The sequence below is a fragment of the Nelumbo lutea genome, chromosome 7, assembly GCF_056320005.1.
Source record: "Nelumbo lutea isolate HS-2025 chromosome 7, American lotus-T2T, whole genome shotgun sequence".
NCBI lineage: Eukaryota > Viridiplantae > Streptophyta > Magnoliopsida > Proteales > Nelumbonaceae > Nelumbo > Nelumbo lutea.
The window spans coordinates 7,291,290-7,317,532 of NC_142690.1; the positions used below are offsets into that span (position 1 = coordinate 7,291,290).

Consider the following 26,243-nt stretch of genomic DNA (forward strand, 5'->3'; position numbering starts at 1 on the left):
CTGTTGTGTTGAGCATCCCTCATCTTGAATGAATGCTGACTTTCGGAGTTTGCCTCTTCATACACCCAGTTGTCAACTTGGCCCGAGGTGGCACTACAACCAACTGAATTAGCGAGTTTCTTCTCAATTTCAAGAACACCCTCATACCCACTATTCAGCATACCTTCATGCTCTTTGGAATTGAGCAATTTGGTGCGTGCATCAAGCCTTATAGTTTCTGCCAATGTTGGAACTTGGGGCATTGGCTGCTGTTGTGTCCGCAATGTATGTATTGGGCTTCATACCATCCTTTTCTGATGTTTTGGACAAGGTTAGTTGGGTCTGGATCGATGCTTTCATATGGATAAAAAATAGTTGATAGTACCAAACAAACAAATAAAATTATGTTCAAACGTAGCCTGAAGAATTGATGGGCTTGTGAGATGTAATCATCTACTGAGGCAAGGGAATGGTTTCCCGTGTCTGTTGAATAATTAAAAACTATGAAGAAGGAACAATGTATTCTTTCTCCTTTTTTATTGACTCCAACAGAAGGTCAGGTACTGGGTTCCAGCATTAAGAGTAGAAGTTGCTGATAATAGTTTTAGATGAATGCCTTGTGAAGAAAAGTAGTAGTTGAAAGGTTTCAACAGTAGAGAGGAAGAGAGGAGAAGAAAAGAGAGGGAGATGTCGCTAGAATTGAATAGATTTGGCCGCCAATCTCTCTTTGAATTATACATTTAAACTAAAATAACAAAAGATTACAAGAATGCTCTTAGTAGGGTAACTATTTTAAGTAGTTGAACAGTCAACTTAAAAACATAAACTAATGGGCCTAAAGCTCAATAACTTCCTAACTTAACAACTTAAAAATAATAAAAAAAAAGACTAAGTCCAATTAATTTGAAATCGGCCCAATTCAATACCCCCCTTCAAGTTGGGAGGAAATGTCACACATTCCAAACTTGTGTAGATCATGCTCTAGCTTGTTCCTTACAACACGTTTTGTGAGAACATCAACAAGTTACAAATCATAAGCAATGCATGGAAGACAAATTTCCCCTGAAGTCATCTATTCTCTTATGAAATGTCTATCCACTTCAATGTGCTTTGTCCTGTCACGTTGAATTGGATTGTGGGCAATGTTAATTGTTGCCTAACTATCACAGTACAACATCATAGGTTTTTCTACCTCAACACCAATCTTTCCTAACAAGGAGCGGATCCAGAGAATATTGAAACTTCATGTGCCATGGCTCTATATTCAGTTTATGTACTTGATTTTGCTATAACTGTCCGTTTCTTACTTTTCCACGAGACTAGATTACTCCCAGCAAGAGTGCAGACTCCTAATGTAGATCTTTTGTCATTAAGGCATCCTGCCCAATCAACATTTGTATAAGCCTTTAGCTTCAATTGTCCATAGTCATCAAATAGTATGCCTCTGCCTGGGTGTCATTTCAGATAAGTAAGAATCCCATCAATAGCTTTCCAATGCTAGACTTGTGGGGCATGCATGTATTGACTCACCACACTCACTACATAGGAGATATCTGGTCTTATCATACATAAATATAGCAGTCGCTCCACAAGTCTCTGATATCTCCCAATGTACTTTACCAGCTCACCTTCTGATGCATTAATTCTGTGATTCTAATCAATAGGAGTACTAGTAGTCTTTGTTCCAAGCTTCATTGTTTCTTGTAAAAGGTCCAGAACATACTTCCTCTGAGAAATAAAAGTTTCATGTTTTGATCTTGCAACCTCAATGTCCAAGAAGTACATCAACTCCCCAAGATCCTTAATTTCAAATTCTCTGTGTAGATTCTGTTGAAAGTGTTAAAATAATTGATTTTATGTTTGTTAGGTTTGTTAGGGTCTATTTGGATGATTAAAGCCTTTTTTTATTTTAATCTATTACTGTACTATTACTTAGTAGGGCACAAGGGTCATTTCCCTTATTTTTTTTGCCCTATATATTATAATGAAGTTGGCGCCGCCAACACTATTCCATTGCCTCAACCCTTCTTCTTACTTCCTTCTTCTCTTCTCTTTTCTCCTCTTCTCCTCTCTTCTCTTCTCTTGTTGTAACCTTCAATCAGATTTACTGTCAAGATGGTATCGGAGCGTGGCCATTGAATCTGGGTGGTCAAGTGTCTTCTCCAAGCTGTTGAATCTGGGCGGAACAGAGGAGTACATCAGGGTTGTTCGAATTAGACCTGCAACTGGTACCGCCCCATTTTTTTTCTTTTCTTTTCTTCTCTTCCCTTGGTCATGTACCAAGAGGAAAACGAATGGACCTGAACCACTGAATGTTGGCACACCCTTGTGAGGTTTTTCCTCTACTTGTTTTGGATTGTGTGATCCTGTACATGTGAAAGGCTACTGTAGGTCATGTATGACCTGTTTTCTCTACTTGCTGGCTTGATGCCTTGTGTGTAAGGATCTCCCCTTGTGATTATTGCTTGTAGACCTACTGAGAAAAGTAGTAGGCTGGGACTGCTACTTCGTACTGGTCTGAAATCATGTGAATAAGAAATTTGTTAAGAGAAATGGGTTTTACAGTTAGCAATTCTATGTCACTCTATTGCGACAATAAGGTTGCTATCAACATTGCAGCTAATTTAGTTCTCCATGATAGGACGAAACACATTGAAGTGGACAAATATTTTATTAGAGAGAAATTTGTAAGTGGAGAAGTGTACACCCCATATGTCAGATCAGAAGAACAACTTGCAAGCATCTTCACCAAAGGCCTTCATCATGTGCGACATAATGATTTGTGTGACAAATTGGGCAAGATTGACATCTATGCTCCAACTTGAGGGGGAGCGTTGAAAGTGTTAAAATAATTGATTTTATGTTTGTTAGGTTTGTTAGGGTCAGCTTGGTTGATTAAAGCCTTTTTTATTTTAATCTATTATTGTACTATCACTTAGTAGGGGCACAAGGGTCATTTCCCTTCTTATTTTTTTCGCCCTATATATTATAATGAAGTTGGCGCCGCCAACACTGTTCCATTGCCTCAACACTTCTTCCTTCTTCTCTTCTCTTCTTTTCTCTCCTCTTCTCCTATCTTTTCTTCTCTTGTTGTGACCTTCAATCAGATTTACTATCAAGAATTCTTCTTAAAACTATCAATTCACTTAGGTCATTTCCTGTGACAAAAATATCATCCACACAAACAATTAGGGTTGACACCAAGGACCCGTTCCGCTTCACAAACAAAGTATGGTCTGATTGAGTCTGAGTGTAGCCAAATGCAATTAAGGCTTTCCTGAACCTGTCAAACCATGCTCTGAGAGATTGTTTTAAACCATAAAGTGACTTTTTTAGTTTGCATACCTTCCCCTTTTCGGCATCACTGTAGAAATTAGTAGTAAGATCCATATACACTTCTTCTTGCAAATCTCCATTCAAAAAAACATTTTTCACATCAAGTTGAAATAGGGGCCAAGAGTATGTTGTAGCAAGAGAGAGAAGGATCCGAACATAAGTCATCTTTGTAATTGGTGCAAAGGTCTTTAAGTAATCAATGCCATAGGTTTGGGTGTACCATTTTGCAACCAGTTTGGCCTTATACCTTTCTATACTTTCATCTGCCTTGTATTTAACTGCATAAAACATATGCATCCAACAGTCTCCTTCCCTCTAGTAGATCCACAATTTACCATTTCTATTTCTTAATTAAGCCTTTCATCTCATCTTGTATAGTTGTCTTCCACTTAGATTTGGAGAGAACCTCATTGACACCTTTGGGTATAGACATAGAGTCAAGAGAAGAAAGGAAAGCACGGTAGGAAGGAGAGAGTCCACTGTAGGATAGATACTGTGAAATACAATGAGTAGTATACTTTCTCTTTCCTTTTTCTAAGTGCAATAGGAAGCTCCAAGTCATCTGTAATGGGACTAGTAGAATCAATAGGAACTGAAACATTAGAGGGATCAAGAGGAATACTTGAATCCATGTCAGCTGAATTTGGAGTCTCCAAGGAATCGGTAGGAAGTGATGTGAGTTCTTCTGCAGTGGGATCAACCTCCCTGTGGAGTCGCTATCGTGAGTAACATTGAGAAGCGGGATGTAAGGGAGGTGGTAAGATAGGTGACATAGGATGATCAAACACAGGAGTGGGCACAGGAACTGGAACTAGAAGAGGAATAGACTGCTCATTCACTTCTCCAAAATACTCTCCTTGAGAATGATCCTTTGAGAAAAAAGGATGTTGACTCAGAAAAGGTGACATCCAAGTAACATACCAACTCCTAGAGACTGGATCATAGCATCAATACCCTTTATGATTTTCTGCATATCCAAGAAAAACACACTTCGTTGCCTTTGGATCAAGCTTCGATCGGTGATGACCAAGAACATGTGTAAAGCAAACACACCCAAACAACCTGAGAGGAATGTGGAACATCTCCCCCTCAGGAAAAAGGAGGCTGAATGGGGTGCAGAATCCAAGTATACGAGAGGGCACCCTATTAATCCGGGAGATTGCTATGAGAACCGCATCACCCCAAAACTGAATTAGAACAGTAGATGTGATCATCATGCTTCTTGCAATCTCAACAATGTGTTTGTTCTTCCTCTCTGCAACACTATTCTGTTTTGGACTGTAAAAACAACTGCTCTGATGGATAACTCCACACTCTAACAGATATGAAGCAAGGTTCTTTTCAAAATATTCCCTAGCATTGTTTGATTTGAACACCTTCACTCGTACCCCAAATTGTGTTAGTGCCATCTGATGAAATTGCCGAACCAAGGATAGTACCTTATCATGAGATCTCATTAAGTAAATCCAAGAATACCGAGAAAAGCATCTACAAATAAAAGAAAATATCGATAGCCACCCATAGAAGGAACATGGTATGGTCCCTACACATCAGAATGAATAACATCAAAGGCAGATGAACACCTTTTATTACTAGTTTTAAAGGAACGTCTACAATGTTTTCCAACCTAACAACCTTCACACTTTAAACTGGACAAAGTAACAGACTTAAATAGCTTTGAAAATAAGAAACACAAAGAAGAAAAAGACAAATGACCTATTATGCCAAAGCATAATTTGACTCACAGACTGACTCAATATCCCTACTAACATGATGACCCCGATGATGAGGAAGCGCATCCAGGAGGTACATTTCATTTACTTTATGACCACTCCCAATTGTCATCTTTGAATCTAGATCCTGTAAAACACAATGACTATGAGAAAAGAATCATTGAGCAATTCAAGCTCTTAGTCAAACTACTAATCGATAACAAGTTAGTACTCAATCTAGGAACATGAAGGACAGAGGGTAGGGAAATGGAAGCAGTAGTCTTGGTAGACCCCTTCCCAGCAATAGGAATATGAGATCCATCGGATGTGAAGACTCTGTCTCTACCAGAACAGAGTTGGTAAGAAGAAAAAATAGTGGAACCATGGGTCATGTGTTATGAGTCTCCAGAATCTATAATCCAAGGAGGTCCCTCTTTACTTGTAGTGAAAACATAATTTGTAGTGGCATGTGAACTAACTGTATGAGCAAAGGAAGTAGAATGTGCTCCACTAGAACCACCCGTACCTAGATGTCCACTTGTTACTGGATTAGGGCTGACTGTATCTCGCTGATTTAGGAACTACCCATATCTCTCGAGTTCAGCCCTCACTGCAATAGCTACAACAGACTCCAACGAAGCTGTAGTAGGGGGGCCAAGTATGTCACCAGTGACTGCCATGTTAACATTTCCCTTCTTGTTTTTAAGTCTATTATGCACAAGATGAGGATGGAGCTTTCAGTAGGTATCTCTTGTGTATTTAGGCTTCTTATAGTAATCACAAATCAAATCATTATTATATTCATTCATGATTTCACTGCCACCCCAGTCTCCACTCTATTTAGGTTTCACAATACTGACCATGGCTGATTGTTCAAAACCAGAATTCTTCATCACCACATTCCTCCTACTTTATTCCTCTGATACAAAGGCATATGCCTGAGAGAGAGTAACACTGTCCCTGGAAAGGATATGTTGCCATACAATATCATATTTTGGATTAAGATCAGCAAGAAATTTAAAGACTATACTTCTTTAAGAGCTTTTGGTAGGGAGCTACATCCTTAGTCGTTTCCCAAACAACTGTCTCCAGATGGTCAATCTCCTGCCACTGGGTTTTAAGGGCCGAAAAATAAATAACAATAGGTCTATCTCCCTGCTTGGTAGTAATAATCTGTTTCTTCAACTGATAGGTCCTAGCAACATTTTCACTTTGTGAGTAGGTTTTTGCAACTCCATCCCATATTTCCTTAGTTGTATTTGCCCACAAAAAAATTTTACTTATATGAGGCAATATCAAATTACACACCCAAGTGATTACCATATAATTTTCCTATACCCACCGGGAGTTGATAGTATCGGGTTTCACTCCTCACCAGTGATATACCCCAACCTTCCACGAGCACCAATGGCCATCTTTGCAGATTGTGACCATTCTAAATAGTTTGTACCATTTAACTTAATTGTAGTGATGGTTCCAACCCCGAGAAGGTCTCCGACACCTCCCATTGGTCTCATTTCACTCCTGGGTTTGTTTTCAGCTCCGTTACTTTAAGATGAAAGAATATGAAATAAATCCATTTAGGTACCACAAACACCCTTTTGGTACCCTAGATGATCATCTCACAAAAGGTTCCCTTTCTATGGGATGGGAGAAGAGAGAGAAGAGGTAGTCACTCTCTCCAGAGACCTCCAAAAAAGGTAGGACTTGAACCGCCCTCTTCAAAAAACTGCAAGGAACCCTAAAAAATTAGGGTGCCAGTTCCTAGGTCAAAATTGAAGAGTCCTACAAAATCAGGACTCTCCCCCTTTTTCCAGTTCTTCTTGAATTTGATGGAAAACCCTAGACCAGCTACAAGGCAAAATAGATCCGCAAAAAAAATACAAAAACTGGGCTTACCTGAGATCTTCGATTAGCCTCTCAAATCACCATGCAGTCGATTGATCTAGGGCTGCATGATAGAGTAGTTCAAGAAACCTTCATCCTACTTTGATACCAAGTAGAAGTTGCTGATAACAGTTTTAGATGAATACTTTGTGAAGAAAAAGTTGAAAGGTTTTAGTAGTAGAGAAGAAGAGAGGAGAAGAAAAGAGAGTGGGATGTTGCCAGAATTGAATAGATCAGGTCGCCAACCCCTCTTTGAATTATATACTTAAAATAAAATAATGAAAAATTATAAGAATGCCCTTAGTAGGGCAACTACTTTAAGTAGCTGAATAGTCACAACTTAAAAACATAAACTAATGGGCCTAAAGCCCAATAACTTCCTAACCTAACAACTTAAAAATAATAAATAAATGACTAGGCCCAATAACTTGAAATCGACCCAACTCAACAAGGTCAATCAAATTTTTATCAGATAGTATATATATATACACACACACAAAGGCTACATACTCATGCCAAGAAATAGATCCGATTAGATGATTGCAAATTTTCTCTGCAGCTATGCTCAAAGAAAATAATATATAAAATGGTTGTGATCATTCAATTAGATCAAACCCTAACAAAGGAGTCTGCAAACTCAACTCAACCCAACCCAAAAAAACAGGGTTAGGTCTCATATTTAGCTATCCGAATTTGAGAATGGCCTAACCTGACTCAACCTGAAAAAAATTGGGTTGGGTCATAGGTCAACCCATTGACCCGATTGTCAGGTCTAATAGGGACTATTTATGCTTTGTTAGAAGTTTCCACTCTGTAATTTTTTCTATTTAGTCTTTACTCTTTATTGTTTACTCTTTGAATTGTTAAATGTTCAAGTTTTTTATTTTATTTTTGGAATTTTAAGGTTAATTCCTTTAATTTTGGCATTTTCATGTATTTTTCTTTATTTGTTTTAAAATTTAAGTTATTTTTTTGAGATGACCTGAGTGACTGAATTGACCCATGGGGTCAACCCTAACCTAAACATTTAGGGTTAGGGTCTAGCACTTGACAACCCAACCCGAAATCCAACACAACCCAAAATCAATCTGAAGTGTTTTTGACCCAACCCACCCAACCCAATTGCCATGTCTAAAAATGGGAGATTTTTGTTGCAAACTACATCAGTACTACCACTTACCCGTGTGTGCATTATATTGAAGCAAATGGGCGAAAAAAGTGACTCTGAGCTTTCCTCAAGGCAAAAAAAAAAAAACAAAGTGAAAAAAGAGACTTTGTGCAATTGACTAACGACATCAATTCTAGGTCGATCATGTTCTTGAAGAGAAAACATAACCTATGAGGCTCTGACTAGGATTGTAGAATAACTCAACGACCCCCAAGCGATTGTTCAACACATCAGTGTTTTAATCAGGCACTGGGTTGATGTCATATTGTCTTTTTCACCAAATACTGGCATGTTCAAAAATCAGTGGGGTCCTTGAGGAGTTCGGCTTCGGTCAGGGCAAAGCCTGTTTGAGTAGCCTTTATTGCCTTGCATCGCGAATATCTTTGTACTTATATGTTTTATTTCATGGGGAGATATTCTCAATGCAAGATTACAAGAGGTTGTTGGAACGGAGTGGGCACGGGCTGGCTCTGACAAAAGTTGATCTCATTGTTGAGTTGTTCTGCTACTAGGGTTGTAGGTTATGTGTTATCGTTCTTTAAGGTTCACTGCTCCACTCTGTACATGCCAGTTCTGTGTTGCTACCAAAAAAACCAATGTTTTAATTTGAAAATAAATACGAAGTTTAAACTATTTTTGCCTCAAACTTGCAACTCAAACTGTATGTATGTATGTATGAAGATGTATTTTATTAATAAAATAATTTAAAATTATATTATACATGTAATATATTATATATAGATATACGTATTATTTTGTGTTTAGTTTATATTTATATTTTGGGTTTTAATCTTTATTTATAAAAATGTTAAAAATTAGACATGAAGCTAGAAAAAAGATATTATTTGGCAAAAATAGTGGGGCAAGGGACCACATGTACATCTTGAAAAATTATGCTTACAATATAAAAATCATCCCAATTGGACAATTAAGCATAAAATTATCACCTTTGGAAGTTTGCATACTAATTAAGCACTTGTGTTGTATGTGAGAAAATTTTCTTCATATTAATTACATGAATTTTAAATATATCATAGTTACGATAGAAATTGAAAATTAATAAAAGTAATAATATGATTAAAAACATATTTAAATGCTTGTAGTAAATGTGCATGTGCATTGCATGTAGAAATTTTAAATTACGATAACAATTATTATTATCATTCATATTAGTTTTAAATTATATATTTCATTTGCATTATATAAATATTTTATACTTATCACAATTTTTGTTTGATATAATTAATATATAATGTTATATATTATTTTGATTACTTGTACTTTTTTAAATTTTAAAGATTTGTTATTTAACAATCATATCATTCATTAATCCATTTAATCCAAACCACTAACCCACCACCCAAAGAGGAAAATAGTTTGATTCCTAGGTTGACATTAAGTTTTGTATTATATCTCTATCGTTGATAAAATTATTTCTAATGTATAATACTTGTTTTTGTTTAATATAAATAATGTATATAATAAAGGTATACCCACTGATATATTTTTTATAAATATATAACATTAAATATGGAGCAAGGTTTAGTTGTTTAATAGGCTTTGGAAACAATGATAATGTTCCATGATAGTATTAAATACAGGGAGCCCACAGCTTTTCTATTGGGGCCCATGAATTTAATACTAGCACGGAACCTCATTATTGGTTTCACAACTTGCTAAACAACTAAAGCATTTAGCTAATTTGAATTCTTAAATATGTACCAAAAATTTTCTCTATTTTTTATTATTTTTGTGTTGTATTTTCTATTTTTAAAAATTTATTATTTGACTATTACATCATTTCATTGCTATGTTGATTTTAAAATTGGCATTAAATTTTCATCATTAATAAAAACAGTTCTTACATTTCATATTTATTTTTGTTTAGTATAATGAATATGTAATATTAGATATATGCCAAGCTATTTTTATTTTTTTTATATTATATATTTTATATATTTTAATTTTTATTATTTATTATGACATTATTTATTAATCCATTTGATATCCAATGGTAGAATTGCTTACCCACCAATGGGAGTGAAGAAAATGGTTTTGTTTTCAAATTACTTTTTAAAATATTTATTTTTATACTATTAAAATTAATGTTATAGATTTAATTATTTAATGATGAGAAAAATATATCTTAAATATAAGATTTAATGAGAGAATATACCTTATATATGATATTTAATGAGAGAGAATAGGAAAATAGTTTATTTCCACTTGGTTCTAAATTTTACAATTCATTTCCATCATTAATAAAAACATTTTTTTATTTATCATACTTATTATTGTTTATATGTCGAATTTATAATCTTAAAAATGTTCATTTTTTTTAATTTCTATATTTTTTACATTTTATCTATTTTTAATTTTATTATTTAATTGTGGCAATATGGATTGACCCATTTGACCCAAAATGGTTTAATTTCTTACCACCATGTAAATGAAAATACTATTTTTTTTTCAGGTAGATTTTAAAAATATAACTTTTTATGTTATTAAAATTATTAATTTATTATATTTGGATTTAATTAATAGAATTTAATGATGAAAAGAAACAAAAGTACCTTATATCTATCTATCTATCTATCTATATATAGATAAATAGGTCAAAATTTAAGTAATGAAATAGCAACTAGCCATACATGCAATCGAGACATAGAAAACATTTCTATGATATGATATTTAGCCTTCTAAACATAAATCGGCAGTGGAGGTGTAAATCGAACTAAGTGGCCCTACCCATCTCGATGGTTACTGATGAAGGAAGATTTGGCCCGACCTCGTAATTACACAACATGTGGCAAAGGCAATAGCTTGGTACAACAACACGCCCAAGGCGCGAGCACCAAAGGGAGGAACCAGCGGTCTGAACTCCCTACCAGCAGTCCGAACCTCCTACTAGGAGCCTGAACTCCCTTCAAGGAGCCTGAACTCTTCCTTAGGCCCCGAGCCAAATACAAAGGGCAATAACCTGAACTGGCCTGCCTCATTGCAGTTCGGGACACACCTCTATCCGAACTCAAAACTTCACCTCGCTCACCACTCAAACAAATCCCGAGGTCAGAGAACACTGAGGCTGACGCCCAATCCCGGTTAGCCAGCACGAGTCACAACACCATGAGAACCGTGTACATAAAGGACTTACCTCGGCCTAGCATTCTCGATGGGGCAGAGGAGGTCGCTCCTGTCCTTGAAGCAGAGCCAAGCTGGATTGACCCACTCGCGAGCTTCTTGCTAGATGGAACCCTCCCTGCAGACCGCAATGCAGCCAAGAGGGTGCAGTGCCAGGCAGCCAAATATGTCATAATAGATGAACGGTTGTACCGATGGTCCTACACGCTCCCCGACCTGCGTTGCTTGCGACCTACTGAAGCTGAGCTCGTACTCCGCGACACTCATGAAGGTCTGTGCGGCAGACACCTGGTCGGCAGAGCCCTCGCCCAAAAGGCACTTCGACAAGGATACTACTGGCCAACGATGAAGGCAGAAGCTGTCGAGCTTGTCAGAAAATGCGACAAGTGTCAGAAGCATGCCATATCTACCATCAGCCTGCTGCCAACTTCAAGTACCTCACTAGTCCGTGGCCCTTTTTACAATGGGGCATCGACCTCCTGGGGCCATTCCCGCTAGTAACAGGTGGGAGAAAGTTCCTAGTGGTGGTAGTAGATTACTTCACAAAGTGGATAGAAGTTGAACCTCTAGCAATAGTTATAGCCCGAAACATACTGAACTTCTTTTGGAAGAACATAGTATGTCGTTTCAGGCTACCTCGGGTACTGTACTCCGACAACGGCAAGCATTTCGAGGGTATCAAGTTCCAAGAATGGTGCCAAAATATAGGAATTCGTCAAAACTTCACATCGGTCGCACACCTGTAGGCAAACGGTCAGACAAAAGTAATGAACAGAGTCATCCTTCGCGGACTGAAAGCACGACTAGACCAAGCTAAAGGGTTGTGGGCGGACGAGTTACCAAGTGTTCTATGGGCTCACCGAACTACGAAAAAAATAGCCACGGGAGAGACCCTCTTTAACCTCACCTACGACACTAAAATGGTAATTCCAGCCAAAATCGAAATACCTACACTACGACTAGAAGCATATGACGATAAGACAAACGGAGATGAGTTACATAACAACCTCGACCTACTGGATGAGGTAAGAGACCTCGCGCACATCCGGACAGCGGCCTACCAGCAAAAAGTAGCTCAGTACTACAATGCCAAAGTAAAGAAGCGGAGCTTTCGCGTTGGCGACCTGGTTCTCCGTAAGGTCATGGTGCTCGAACTCGACGTGGGAAAACTTGGACCAAATTAGGAAGGGCCCTACAGAGTAAAGAGAGCGCTCGAGGGGTTATATGAGCTCGAAACCTTAGAGGACAAACAAGCACCCCGAGCGTGGAACATTGTCAACTTGAGGCGATATTACCTATAGACCACAAAGCGAAGTTGATGAAATCGCTACCAGAGCCCAAGGGCTAGGATGCCGAGCTAACGAAAGAACCTCGGCATAGGCAAGCAAAGAAAAGTGTCAACCAAAGGCTCAGGCGAAGCAGAGACTAAATATTAAACATCAAAACAGGTCGTGCGAGTGCATTGATCCGGGCAAGAAACAGATCGGGCATATGATCAGTTTGGCAAATACGGTCAGTTCGGGAGAAAGAACAACCAACACTTAACCAAGTCATTTCATTTCAAAACAAGTGTACATTTCAAAAAAAAAATCAAGCTCGCAGGCTCGGAGGTACTTATTCTTCATTAGAAGGCACTTCAACAAAATCCGAAGGTCCTGCCTCGCCCTCGGAGTCCGGCTCACCATCAACAGCACTGACCATCTCCTGAGTGATGCGCGAAGTGGATATCGCACTAATATCAAGCTCGGGGTATGTATTCCGGATCATCCACCGACTTAGTTTAAAGCCCTTCCTGTATGAATCCACCATCAAGTCATCGAAGCGTGGCGAGGCGATATATTCATCGACGACCTTTTCTTAGTGTCCTCATTGCCTTGGGAAATGATCTGTGTCCTGTCCCTAATGTCCTCCTGAAGGTATTCAATCTGATGCTGCAGATCCAACCTCAGGTCCGCCATGTGCTTCACCACTACTCCCATGGCCTCAGCATCTCTCTGAGACCTCGCCTGCCTGGTCTGTGCAACGCGAGCAGCCGCCTCAATAGCTCGGGATGTCGTCTCGGCAACATGGAGAGCCTCTTCAGCAGTTTGCGCCTGCCTCAAGCATCTTTCCACCTGGGCCGCCAAGGCATGGATAGAAGAGTTCACCTACCAAAAGGAAAGAACAAGTAATTAAAAGAACCGACAGCAAGAGGGATAAAAGCAAAGAAGCCCGACAAGAAATTTGACTCACCACCATGGCATGAGTGGCAGCACCACAGGCCACCTGGTTCAAAGGAAGATCGGTCTACGTCGCGACCTCCTCAAGGAAGATGTCCTCCCTACTCTTCTGAAGAGCATAGTTCGGCGACAACACACTCTTGAATTCCCCTTGGGCTTCAGAGCCAGAGGGCCCAGCTCGCGTATAAGCGGACCTAGAGTAAGCGGGAGCACCAAAGTAGGCGGGAGCCCCTGTGTAAGTAGTCTCGGCATAAGGGGCCCCTGCTGCTTCTTGCATTGGAGGAGCCACCTCGGGCTCCATTGGCGGATCCTCTGACGGGTAGTTTGCTACCTTGGGCTTCGCATCTTGAGGCAGCTCGACATGAGTTTACTTGGCGACTCACTTCCTCCTCTTCATGCGTTGAAACAGGTGCCCACCACGAGTCCTTTCTGAATCCATCGCACCTTCAAAAGCGAGTTTGACATCAGAAAAAACAAAAGAACAAAGCAAAACAAAACCTCTGAGCAAGGAACCTACCCGAACTCAGGCCGGCCATAATGAGCTTGGCCTCCGTCAGATACTGATGGCATTTTATCCCAAGCCGTGCCCATTGTCGGAGGCCCTTCACCGTCTCTTTGTCAAGCGTAACACCGGAGTCAGGGACGGCCATCCCCCACCCGGTCTGGAACGGCCACCCCAGTACACTTCGCACCCCGAAGTAGTCCCACTTCCATGCCGGGACCTTGTTGGGAAGTTCATGTAAGAGCTTAAAACCTGGGAGAGGAGACAGGTAATACGCCCACCTACGCCCAGGAAGGGGACCCGCTTGCTTCTTAAGCATTAAAATAGAAGAGAATATCTCCAAGTCTAAAGGGAAGCCCTGCTCGCAAAATAGGGAGATTGTCCCCACCAAGTTACGAATGGAGTTCGGGTGAAGCTGGCCGACAGTAACGCTGAAGTGGTTCATGACCTCGACAAGAAGGGAGTGGAAAGGCAGTCGCAGCCCCGCAGCGAGTTGCTCTCGGAATATCACGATCTCTTCAGGACCGTTTTCCCAAAGAAAGCTGCCCGAAGGTATGAAGTAGGCATACTCCCCAGGCAAGTTGCAATAGGAAATAAGGGATTGGAGCCCCCAGGCGTCATGGTCGAGGGACCAAACTTGTCTAACATCCGACCTCGACGAGAGGTGGACGCCAAATTACCCGAGGTGACTCGGCCTACGGGTTCGAACTCTTCCTCGAGCTCTACCTCCGGTTCGCTAGGACCACCAAGGGATACAACTCGGTTCGTAGAACCTGCATCTGACCCACTTGAAGAACCGTCTGAGCTATCCGAGCTAGACATCGAGGAGAAAAGATGGATTCCAGGAAAGTACTCACCCAGAAAAAGGCTCGAGTAGACTACAGGAACTGGAACACGAGCAAAAAAACATTGAATGCGAACTAAAAGCTTGGACGTGAGCTCAAGAAGCAAAGTGCAAAAGTGACAAAGCGACTAGGGTCCCCCACTATTTATATCCACAGTGACCAAGAACCAACAACAGAGATCAAAGTCAATCCGACGGTCTACAGTCACACTGACCACACGTCCCCTGAGACCGAGACGTGATTGGCGCACGCCCTTCTAAAACTGACAGAACGCCGGTGCACGTCTTTCCAAAACTGACAGAACACTAGCGCACGTCTCCTCGCATTAAAGGTGGTAGCGGCGCGTTTTTTTCAAATTTGAAAAGACGCCCGCTGTCAAGTCTCCTAGCGGCGCGCCTTTTTGAAATTTGAAATAAGCGCGCACCGCCACGTCTCTCAGCATTTTTAGACAGTGTCGTGCTTCCCGTCGTGAACTCCCCGCTTGAGAAACCCGAAAAATCCAGACAAACACCTCGTGCTATTTGTCAACCGAAATTCAAAGTACGGGACAAATCCACTTGCCACCTTGCGAATTCCCCGCGCCAGGGCAAGACCCTTAGCACGAGGAGTGGGGGGCAATTGATGAAGGAAGATTTGGCCCGACTTCGTAATTACGCAACATGTGGCAAAGGCAACAGCTCGACACAATAGCGCGCCCAAGGCACGGGCACCAAAGGGAGGAACCAGCTGTTCGAACTCCCTACCAACAGTCCGAACCCCCTACTAGGAGCTCGAACTCCCTACAAGGAGCCTGAACTCTTCCTTAGGCCCCGAGCCAAACACAAAGGGCAATAACTCGAACTGGCCTGCCCCATGGCAGTTCGGGACACACCTCTATCCGAACTCAAGACTTCACCTCGCTCACCACTCCAGCACTTTGCCTCCAGGACGCCGAACTGAACAACCGTACCATGCATGACACCGAGGAAGTTCGTATCTAGGGGCGGCTCACCTGACTGACTTGGGATCTGACGCTTGACAGCCGCACTTCAAACGACCACCTGCCACCGCCATCTCCAGTTATAGAAACGGCTCCGACAAGGAGCAGTGGCGGTTCTGTCCTAGTAGAGGGGATGACACCCAAACTAGCAGAACACAGAAGTAATCATACCCGACCTGACAGAAACCTCAGAGTGAGTGCGCGAAGTGGTTATAAAAGGCTCCCTACCCCCCAAGAACAAGGTATGTGAACTTTGTGCCATCTGGTTTTATCTTGCCTTTGAGAGAATTCTAGCTTGAGCTTTAGAGCAATCTCACCGGGTTCCCCCCTGAAGTTTCCTCATTTTCTCCGTTTCGGGTCCCCTGTAGCTCCGTTCAGAGGCAAGATTGTTGATAGCTAGGACCGGCCGGATTGCACACCATCAGTTATAAGCCGTGCCATGGCCTGGTACAATTGTATAGGCCATATTAGGCTTGAGGTTTCAAGTCTACGGGCTGTACTGATACAACTCGAAAGTGTGGGTTGTGCTCCTATGGCTCGCAGCACGGCCCATATATACTTATATATATTACAAGACCCCCATGTACTGACTCAAAGACCCCTTCTATTAGTTTTCTGTTAAAATCCGCCATTAGAATATTTTTTAATCTTTATACTACCATTATAATATCTATTTAAGGCAATTAAGAAAAAAATACTATTCATCTTCCCTAACCTCACGATACACAAACAACAACTGCAGTAATCTCTTTTAAAAGTAGGGATTGGGATTACCGCCGCTAACGGAATCCTAATCCCAATCCATTCTTCTGCCGACTGTATACATATAAAATAGAGGACGCCACTTCCATCTCCTCCACCGTCTCTCTCTCCTTCTCCTCCTCCCTTAGGAAAATATCTTATTCTGAAAAAGGCCATAAATTAAATTAATATAATAAATGAAATGGCGGGGCTAAAAGCGAAAAGGCATTTTAATCATGTAAACTCCAAGATTGGTAAACAGTGAACATTATTTATTAGCGGGGCTAAAAGCGTATTGTCCAGATATTTCCACAACCTTCCTATTTCCTGTGGGCGTTTCTCTTTCTCATCGTCTTTATATTTTTACCTTTCCGCCTTTCACCCCCTTTCTCTATTCCTTAATAAATATCTAACAATCGTCATCTTTCTCGTTGCCTCTTTCTTCAACTGATTTCTGATTTTTTTCCTCTATCATCCATGGCCTTCGAACCAAAAATGTCCGAGGCATCATTTCTGAATCAACTAATCAGTAGTAGAAATAGAGATCTCTCTCTTTCTTCCTCCTGTACGGGGTTTCACGAGCTCACCGAGGAGAGAATCCGATGACCCTGATCTGGAAAGTGAAGGACGGAGCCATGAGCGGAACCCTTTCACGCAAGGCATGGTCGTCATTGAAGGTGCTAGAAGGGGTTTTTTTGTCTCCATCCTTCACGATACACGAACACGAACATCAGCGGCACTTAGAAGGGATTATCGCCGCTGCTGTTCGTGTATCCGTCGGAGAAGATGAATAGTGTATTGTTCAAATAGATATTATAAGGGTAGCATGGGAATGAAAAAATATTATAACGATAGATTTTAACAGAAAACTAAGGAAAAGTGGTTTTTGTCTCACAGTCAGAGAACAGAGGTCTTTGTTGTAAAAGAAAGTATAGGGATTTTTTGTCACAGACCCTATAGTACAGCGGGGTCTTTATAATTTATCCTAATATATTTATATAAATTATAATTATATAATAATATGTAATATATAATATATTAATAAAATAAAATAAATATTTTTAATTTTATTATATTATTTTATTTAACTATTATATATATAAATAACTGTATTCATTAAAATTTATATAAAATAAAAATTTTAAGATTTTTTTTTAATAATTTTTAATTTTATTATATTATTTTATTTAACTATTATATATATAAATAATTGTATTCATTAAAATTTATATAAAATAAAAATTTTAAGATTTTTTTTAATTTTTTAAATAAATAACTTTAACTCAATCTACGGACCAATTCAACCCGTGGTACAACATTCCTGCAACAGGCCCGTACAAATTCGAACCTTGGGCCATACCGGACTGACTCCTAAAATATCACAGGCACGGCCACGCCAACACTTTGGCCGCACGTGGACTGTGCCGTACCGGCTCAGTACGGCGCGTTTTACACAGTGGCCACTGGCCAGGGCCCAGTGGGTGGTTGAGCATATACAATATATGTTTTTTACTCATCTCAGATCACGTGCTTACAACCTATAATACCCGGTAACCCGGTAGCATACAGCCGAGAGACCAACCAGATGGGGTGCTGTGTCCCACGGAGGGAGCTCCCAAACAGGAAACAGCCCAAGCTGTTTGTCTCGAACAGCCAAAGTTTTCTCGTTGTGTTGTGTGGCTCACAGTTCGCGCCTTATCATACAGTATTTTCATAATACACGGCACACGGGTTTGAGATGAAAGAGTAAAGGAATAAGAGAGGGGAAGTCCTGCTACGGTGCTGAAAAGTGAAAAGAAAGGAGGAATCGTGTGCAAGAAGAAGAAGAAGAAGAACAATAGGAAGACAAGCAGGAAAATATGGAAGAATCGACTCTGGGAGAACCGACCGGTAAAATTTTGTTGAAGGGTTTTATATATTTACCTGTCTATTTTCATAACTGAAATGCACTAGTCTAGTTCGTTTATGTACATTTAGTTTGATTGGTTAAACATAGACTCTGGGAATCTGCATTTGTATAAGTAGCAACGTTTGCTTCTGTTTGATATGTAAATTTTTGTTGATTTTTTTTCTATATCTTTACCTATACATTTTTGTAACTGAATGCGCTAGTCTAGTTCGTTTGTTTACATTTAAATTGAAGACACACACTGGGAGACTTAATAATGTTAATCACCTATAATTCTATAGCTAAATTCTGATGGTTAATGTTGTTAGATGTTGGCCTATATTTGTTAACATTTGAATATATCAATTGCTGTACAGGACTACCGAGTTCCTATAGGTGATTGCTAAAGTTATCGTCGTCTTCAAAACACAAAGCCCTAAAATAGTCATCATATTGGACTATAGAGGTTAACCCACTTTTTTCCAAATGCAATGCTTCCAAGGCACTACTACTAGTTGCTGACTTCTCTAGTATGTTTTTATTTGAGAGAATTATTTCACACTCCCTATGAATAAATATGACATTGAGTATAAGCTTCCCTTCCAGATTCTTTGTGGCAATTCTTAAAGAATTTTCTTTTCCTACATCCATCCATAACTATCTAATCAACATAAAAGTTCAACCAATGGTTGTGATTTTGTTCTAATCTGTTAAAAATCTGTTATTCTTTAAGTTCAGTACCGCATGGGTACTATTGTATTTTCTATATCTTTTATTTTTGTTTTATGTCGCCCATGCATAAATACTAAAAGCTGGCGCCGCCAGCATGACTTTTGACTCTCAATTTCTCTTCTCTCTTCTCTCTTCCTTTCTGAATAACATGGTATCAGAGCGGGACTATCAGATCTGAAAGGAGAGATCGAGCAAGCTTCTTTTGTGTCTTCTCCCTTTGCCAGTTACTGTTTGGTTTATTGAAGATCCAGATTTTTTTTCTCTGCATCGGACTGAAGTACCTTCTCTCCCTTCCTCGTTCCTCATTTTTTCTGGCCGTGTGCCAGGAGTAGGTTTGCTTGTTGGATGTGAGGTGATCAGCACCTTTCTTTCCTTTTTATGTGGGATCGGCTGATCCCTGTGTAGTTTGTAGGTCGGTGATGACCTTTATATGCTGCGACAACAGCCTTACGATGGATTTGTAGGTCAGGGGATAACCTGTATATGCTACGACAGCAGCCATATCTGATTTGTAGGTCAAGAGATGACCTGTATGTGCTGCGACAGCAGCCATATCTGATTTATTGTTGGCCAGTGATGACCTGTTAGTGCTGTAACAACATCCTTTTTTGATTGAAGAGCTGAGTTTCAAAAAAAGAAAAGGAGGGGAGTGGTTGTCTTTGGTCTCCTGGTGAAAAATTATTATTATTATTATTATTATTTTTTTTGGGGGGGGGGGGTGTTAGACTGCTCTATTTAAGGATTTTTGTGCCCATTTTGAGTGTGACCTGAAACTGTGATCATGAGTGGTGAAGACTCCGCCACATCTGGTGTTTCCTCAATGTAGAATGGAATGAGTGGGGGGGGGTGTGGATCTATCCTTCCCTATGGATGTCATACTCCTAGATGGCTTAAATTATTTAGAATGGTCGAGAGGGATCAAGTTATACATTACTCCAAGGGGAAAGATAGGATATATAAATGGGAGAATTAAAGAACCTAATTTTGGGAGTGTTGAGTATAACAAATGGAACAAGGAAAACAGCATGGTCATGTCCTGGTTTTTAGTGTCTGCAACTTCAAGTGAGAAAGAACTTTATGCAGGCTGAAACGGCTTATGAGATTCAGGAATAGGCAAAATCAACCTATTCTGAACTATCACTATGCAAAAATCTATTAGTTACAGGCGGAATCATCCACTTGTAAACAGGGGGAGAGGAATTTTTCTGTGTACTATTCAGACTTGACCTCTGTCTGGAAGGAGTTAGATCATTATCAGAGTGTGGACTAGAAGTGTGATAAAGATGCAAAAGCATACAAGGAACTTGTTTCCCAACAATGAGTATTTGCATTTCTCCCAGTGTTTAAAAATGCAAGGTGCAAGGCGATGTGCGTGCCTTTTTAAGAAAGGCGCAAAATTACAAAAATTGCTAAAAAATAAAAAAAGTCAGAAAATTCAAAAAAATGCCAAACAATTTAAAAAATGCAAAAAATAATATTAAATACAATGTTAATAAAAATATAAACTTAAATTTTAAAATAAATGTTTTAGAAAACCTATTATTTAAAATTAAAATACATAAACATAACATGTAAAGCTTATTCAAATGAAAATTTAAAAATAAAAGCAAACATATAAAGCATTTTCAAGCATGTAAAACCCGCAATCTCTTTTTCTCCTTAATTGCATTGCTTTAAGTAGCTAATGTGATGAAAAACATATTGCATTCTTGATTCTATGAGTTGCCTTTGTACCACGCCCCTCTAAGCAAGCCTGAACAAGTCTATGTTAGGGTCTAAAATTCTTATTTCTCACATAAAAATAATGATTTTATAACTTTCATTACCTTTTAAGAAGATATTTTTTTTGCAATGAATGAATGAACAACGTTAGCAAATAGGGGGTGAGGCGTAAGGTGCACGCCTCAGCCTAGGCGTACACCTTTTATTTCCTAATGTAAAACAACATTAGTAAATAGTTTTATTTCCACTTGAAGAGGAAGTGTACATGGTACAACCCCTGGTTTTCAGGCTCAAGTTAATGAACAGAAAGTGTGTAGGTTAAAAAAAATCATTATATGGCCTGAAATAATCACCGAGAGCCTTTTTCAATAGGTTTCACGTAGCTGTTTAGCAAAGAGGATACAAGTAGTGTCAATCTGATCACACATTATTTGTGAAAAGAGGGGAAGGAAAAATTGCATCATTGATAGTATATGTTGATGATATAGTTATCATTGGTGATTGGAAAGATGAAATTCAAAAGTTGAAAAGATTTCTTGCTACCAAGTTTGAAGTAAAAGATCTAAGTCCTCTAAAGTACTTCCTTGGGATTAAAGTAGTGTTTGAAAAGGCGTGGGAGGCGTAAGGCGCACCTTCAGGTGAGGTGCTCCCAAAACACCCTTAGGCGTATGCCAGAGGCGCTAACACCTTTGAGGCGTATGCCTCTTGCGCTTTTCTCATGAGGCGTGCTAGAGGTGTACGCCTCATGCACATCTGATATAAAAGGACAGAAAAAAAAGAAAAAAGAAGGAAAGGAAAAGAAAGGGAAGGGAAAGAAAAAGAAAGAGAAGAAAAAAAGAGAAAAGGAAAGGAAAGGGAAGGGAAGAAAATATAAGGGGAAAGAAAGTGGTTTGCCCCTGCCCCCCAACCCCCGCCTTTTCGATCAAGCTCGTTTCGCTTGCTCGCCTCCACTTTGACAAGATCCCCCCCTTTCAACTAGCCTTATGCATCTTTATTCTTCTTAATATAAAAGATTTTTATTAAAAATAAAGAAAAAATGAGATCCCCCCTTCCTCTTCATCCTCCTTCTAACCACCCTCCTCTTAAGGAGGCGTATGTGTTCGGGAGGCTTACGCCTCTTGCGTTCTGAACTACGCCTCACGCCTCTAGGTAATGGAACGCCTCGTGTCTCATCTCCGCGTTTTAAAACATTGGATTGAAGTTGCCCGCTCACAAAAGGGTATCTTCGTTTCCCAAAGAAAGTGTGTCTTAGATCTACTCCAGGATACAGGAAAACTGGGAGTGAAGCCTATTGATTCTCCTATTGATCCTAATTACAAATTAGGTGACTATCAAGGTGAACCCATCGAGGGTGTGAAACAGTTCTAGAGACTTGTAGGAAGATTGTTATATCTTTCTATGACCCGACTAGACATTGCTTATGCAGTGGGTGTTCTTAGCCAAATCATGCATGCCCCTAAGACTATCCACCTTGAAGCAGTTGAAAGAGTTCTCGGATATCTTAAGAAGTTTCTAGGTGCAGGTTTATTGTTTCAAAAGCATGGGCATTTGAAAGTTGAAGTGTATACCAATGTAGATTGGGCAAGATCCCTGAGTGATAGGAAGTCGACCAGCGGCTATTGTACCTTTGTGGGAGGGAACCTAGTTACCTGGAGAAGCAAAAAGCAGAATGTGGTAGCTAGGTCTAGTGCTGAAGTTGAATATAGGGCAATGTCTCATGGAGTGTCTGAAATTATGTGGCTAGAAAATTTGAGTGAGTTGGGTTTTTCAGTTGATGGACCTATGATTCTATTCTGTGATAACAAAGCAGCCATAAACATTGCTGCTAATCCAGTGCTGCATGATAGAACTAAACACATCAAAGTTGACAAACATTTTATTAGAGAAAAGGTTGTTACAGGGGAAGTGTGTACCCCCTATGTTAGTTTTGAAGACCAACTTGCAAACATCTTCACAAAAGGGTTATATCACTCGCGACATCATGATTTATGTGACAAGTTGGTCATGATTGACATCTATGTCCCAACTTGATGGGAGTGTTAAAAATTCGTTATTCTTTAAGTTCAGTACCACAGGGATACTATTGTATTTTCCATATCTTTTATTTTTATTTTATGTCGCCCTAGTATAAATACTAAAAGCTAGCGCTGCCAGCATGACTTTTGACTCTCAATCTCTCTTCTCTCCTCTTTTATCTCTTCCTTTCTTCTTCTCTTCTGAATAACATCCTTTTGAATGGTGGCATGGGATAGAGGAGGGAACGATTAAAATTCATGGTGCAAAAAGTGGTCCTCTTGAAAGTTGAAACTTGGGACTATTAGGCATAGGCGGAGTATTCAGAAATTCTAAAAGGAGGATATTGGCCATGTTCTCAGGACCGATTGGAGCAGGGAATTCGTTGAAGGCTGAACTCTTGGCACTACTACAAGGTTTGAAGCTAGCTAAACAGATGAGATGCAAGAATATTGAAGTGGAAGGGGGACTCAAAAGTAGTCATTTCCTGGGCTACAAACAACAGCCATACGGCCCATACCCTATGGACGTTTAAACATGTGATTAGGAAAGTGGAAAAGATTGCAAAGGAAGTTGAGGCTGAATTCAAATGGGCTTGAAGGAGTGCAAACGGGTTAGCTGATTATCTAGCAAAACAAGGGGCATTGAGATTTGAGACAACAACTATTTTGGGCTGCATTGTAAAGAGGGACAGAAAAGAGGGCCCAAAAGGTGTCATCACTCCCATCACTAAGTTGTATACATTTTTTCTAATATGAAAGTTAAATAAAATTCATGCATACTGATAAAAAAATATTATTATTTAATATAGTGAAGTTGCATTAACTAAGAAGTTTAAAAAACTTGATCAACTAAATAATTGGTTCTTTTGATGATGTGGTCTTAATTAATCAAACTAGCGAAGGATTAGATACAAAATTAGGTTTGTGGGCAATTGCATTAGAAATACGAGGCTTTAAAATAAGACTAAAATAGAATACATGCAATGTAAATTTAATAATAAAAGAGCAACCTAGTGTACAAGGCTCTTGCCAATGCGGGGTCTAGAGAGGGAAAGATGTATCAACCTTACCCTTGCACATACAGAGAGGCTGTTTCCAAGATTTGAACCCTGGTCACCTAGGTCGCAATGGAGAAACCCAGCTGTTGCGCCAAAGCCCACCCTCCAATGTAAATTTAATAATATAGGAGGGTAAATCGGAGTGCAGATCGGAGACGAAGATAACTTAATATAACCTCTTTTGTTACCTTGGTTCAATAATTCATAACAAAGGAGAGATTGAGGAGGATGTTGCCCATAGAATTAGTGTATGATGGGCAAATGGAAGGGTGCATCCGGAGTCTCGTGTGATAGGCAAATACCACTTTGGCTAGAAGGAAAATTCTATAAAACAATTGTAATGCCAGTTGTATGTAGCAAAGTGTTGGGCGGATAAGAAACAACATGTCCAAGAAATGAGTGTGACATAAATATTAATGCTTAGATAGTAAAATTAGAAAGGAAAGGGTTAGCAATGAATCCATATGAAGAAACCTAGGAGTAGTTCCAATAGGTGATAAAATGAGGGAAAGTAGATTTAGATGGTTTGGTTCATGTGCATAGAAGGCCATCTACAGCACCTGTTAGAAATAGTGGTCTATTAGAAGTTGAAGGGGCTACAAGAGCTACAGTTAGACCGCTAAGGACTTGGATGGAAGTAATAAGAATTGATTTATGTGTCCATAATTTGATGATGGATATGGCACTAGACACAACGGAGTGGCAAAATATATTCTTGTAGCGGACGCCATATAGTTGGGACAAAGCTTATTTGTTTCTCCATCATACATCGTCTCGTGTAGCATCTTTTCTTTGAATGATATCATTGGTTAAAAAATTTTGTGTACTTGACAATGTACAGAACTTTACCGAACACAAAAGATGAGAATGTACAAATTTTAAGATTAGTAGATTGATGCCAGATATTCTTTGCTTCAATTATAATATTTTATCATCATGCCTCACTAACCCTACAACAAGCTGGAGCAGATTGGTTTTCATTTGGTTCAACTATGTGACTTTAGGTAGTCAACCTGCAATTGTCTCCTTGGCAAGTGTAGCACCTATGATCTCTTGTTGACCATCCATTGCCATGATCATGCCATATACAAATTGTCATGATCGGCTGTTAAGCTGTTTGAATTGTTATTCATCTTGTAAATGCTGAAAGAAAGAAGCCAAAACATATGCCTTGGAAAACAAATTGGTTATGTGGAAAAAAAAAACATAGATAACAGCTTTTTTTTTTTTTTGTGTATGTGGTTGTTGTATCCAAAATTGGAATTGTAAGCATTCTCTTGCTTTGTAGGTATAGCAATTTGGTGCCAAGTTTTAGTGAAGAAATTATATATTAATTGTTAGAGATGCAAGTGTTTGATCTGTAAGTGGTATTAAAACTAACACTCACACTCCTTATGATAGTTAACACTTGATTTGAACAAGCCCTAAGTATTTGTACTTAAAATTCCCATATTGTTTCATATGTATGATGTTATAGACTTCACGTTAATGCTGACAACAAACAAGGTAGCATATTCATGTGGTTATTTGTACTACCCAAGTGTTTACATTTGTTATATTTTGATTGAATTAATCTTATTGTATTGCATGATATTTGTAGATGAGTATGAATCTTATGTCTTGTATTTTACTGTGTTATGGATCGAGGCAAGCGGGTACGTGTTAATCTCAATGATGAATTGAACACCGAAATCCTTGAGGGAGCTAGTGAAGGTTCTTTATCTCAAAGCATCCAGGTTAATGAAACGCTCAAAGCCATTAGTCCATCATTTATTTTTAATTTTCAGAAGCCACTTTATGAATTAACTGATGCGGAGATATGGAAAATGCAATTTGATTCAGTTAATGATGCAACCAAATTCTATTATGACTATGCGCGGGAGATTGGTTTCAAAGTGAGGAAATCTGACAAGGAAATTTACAAGGGATGTCACGTTTCCCAAAAGTTTGTTTGTTCAGCTCAAGGTGAACAAAGTATCAGAGAGAATAGGAGAAGAGCACCTAAGAGGTTGACTAGGTTTAATTGTACTGCATCGTTTCAGGTGAAATTAGATCGTACAGCAGGAAAATATGTGGTCAAGTGTTTTGTTAGAGACCATAGTCATGATCTTGTCTCATCTCCTAGCTCTATGTTCTTACAGTTGCATGGAAGGGTAACAAATGGTGATGAGGCTCAAGTAGCTGATCTGAGGGATACAGGGGGTTTACAGAATCATATTGGTGCTGATCGAAGAGATTCCATTAGCACTGTGGATGTTGACAGTGCATTACTATATTTCGAGTCCAAAACTTTAAAGGACCCTGGTTATTTTTACAGTC

At 39.4% G+C, this 26,243-nt stretch overlaps 1 protein-coding gene across 38 annotated transcripts in view; it reads left to right on the plus strand.

Annotated features, from left to right (window-relative positions):
• Window positions 1-26,243, plus strand: part of LOC148844881 (protein FAR1-RELATED SEQUENCE 5-like) — a 68,290-nt gene that overhangs the window by 38,425 nt on the left and 3,622 nt on the right. For 15 of the 38 annotated variants that reach the window (XM_088955475.1, XM_088955446.1, XM_088955456.1 and 12 more), the window contains 2 exons: window positions 18,775-18,863; window positions 25,525-25,660. The gene's annotated coding sequence lies outside the window, so the exon portion shown is untranslated. Of the gene's footprint in view, window positions 1-69; window positions 498-2,081; window positions 3,014-17,799; window positions 18,400-18,774; window positions 18,928-25,212; window positions 25,285-25,524; window positions 25,661-25,766; window positions 25,967-26,065; window positions 26,204-26,243 lie in introns of those variants that run through there. The other 23 variants (XM_088955448.1, XM_088955441.1, XM_088955457.1 and 20 more) reach the window with 14 other exon arrangements.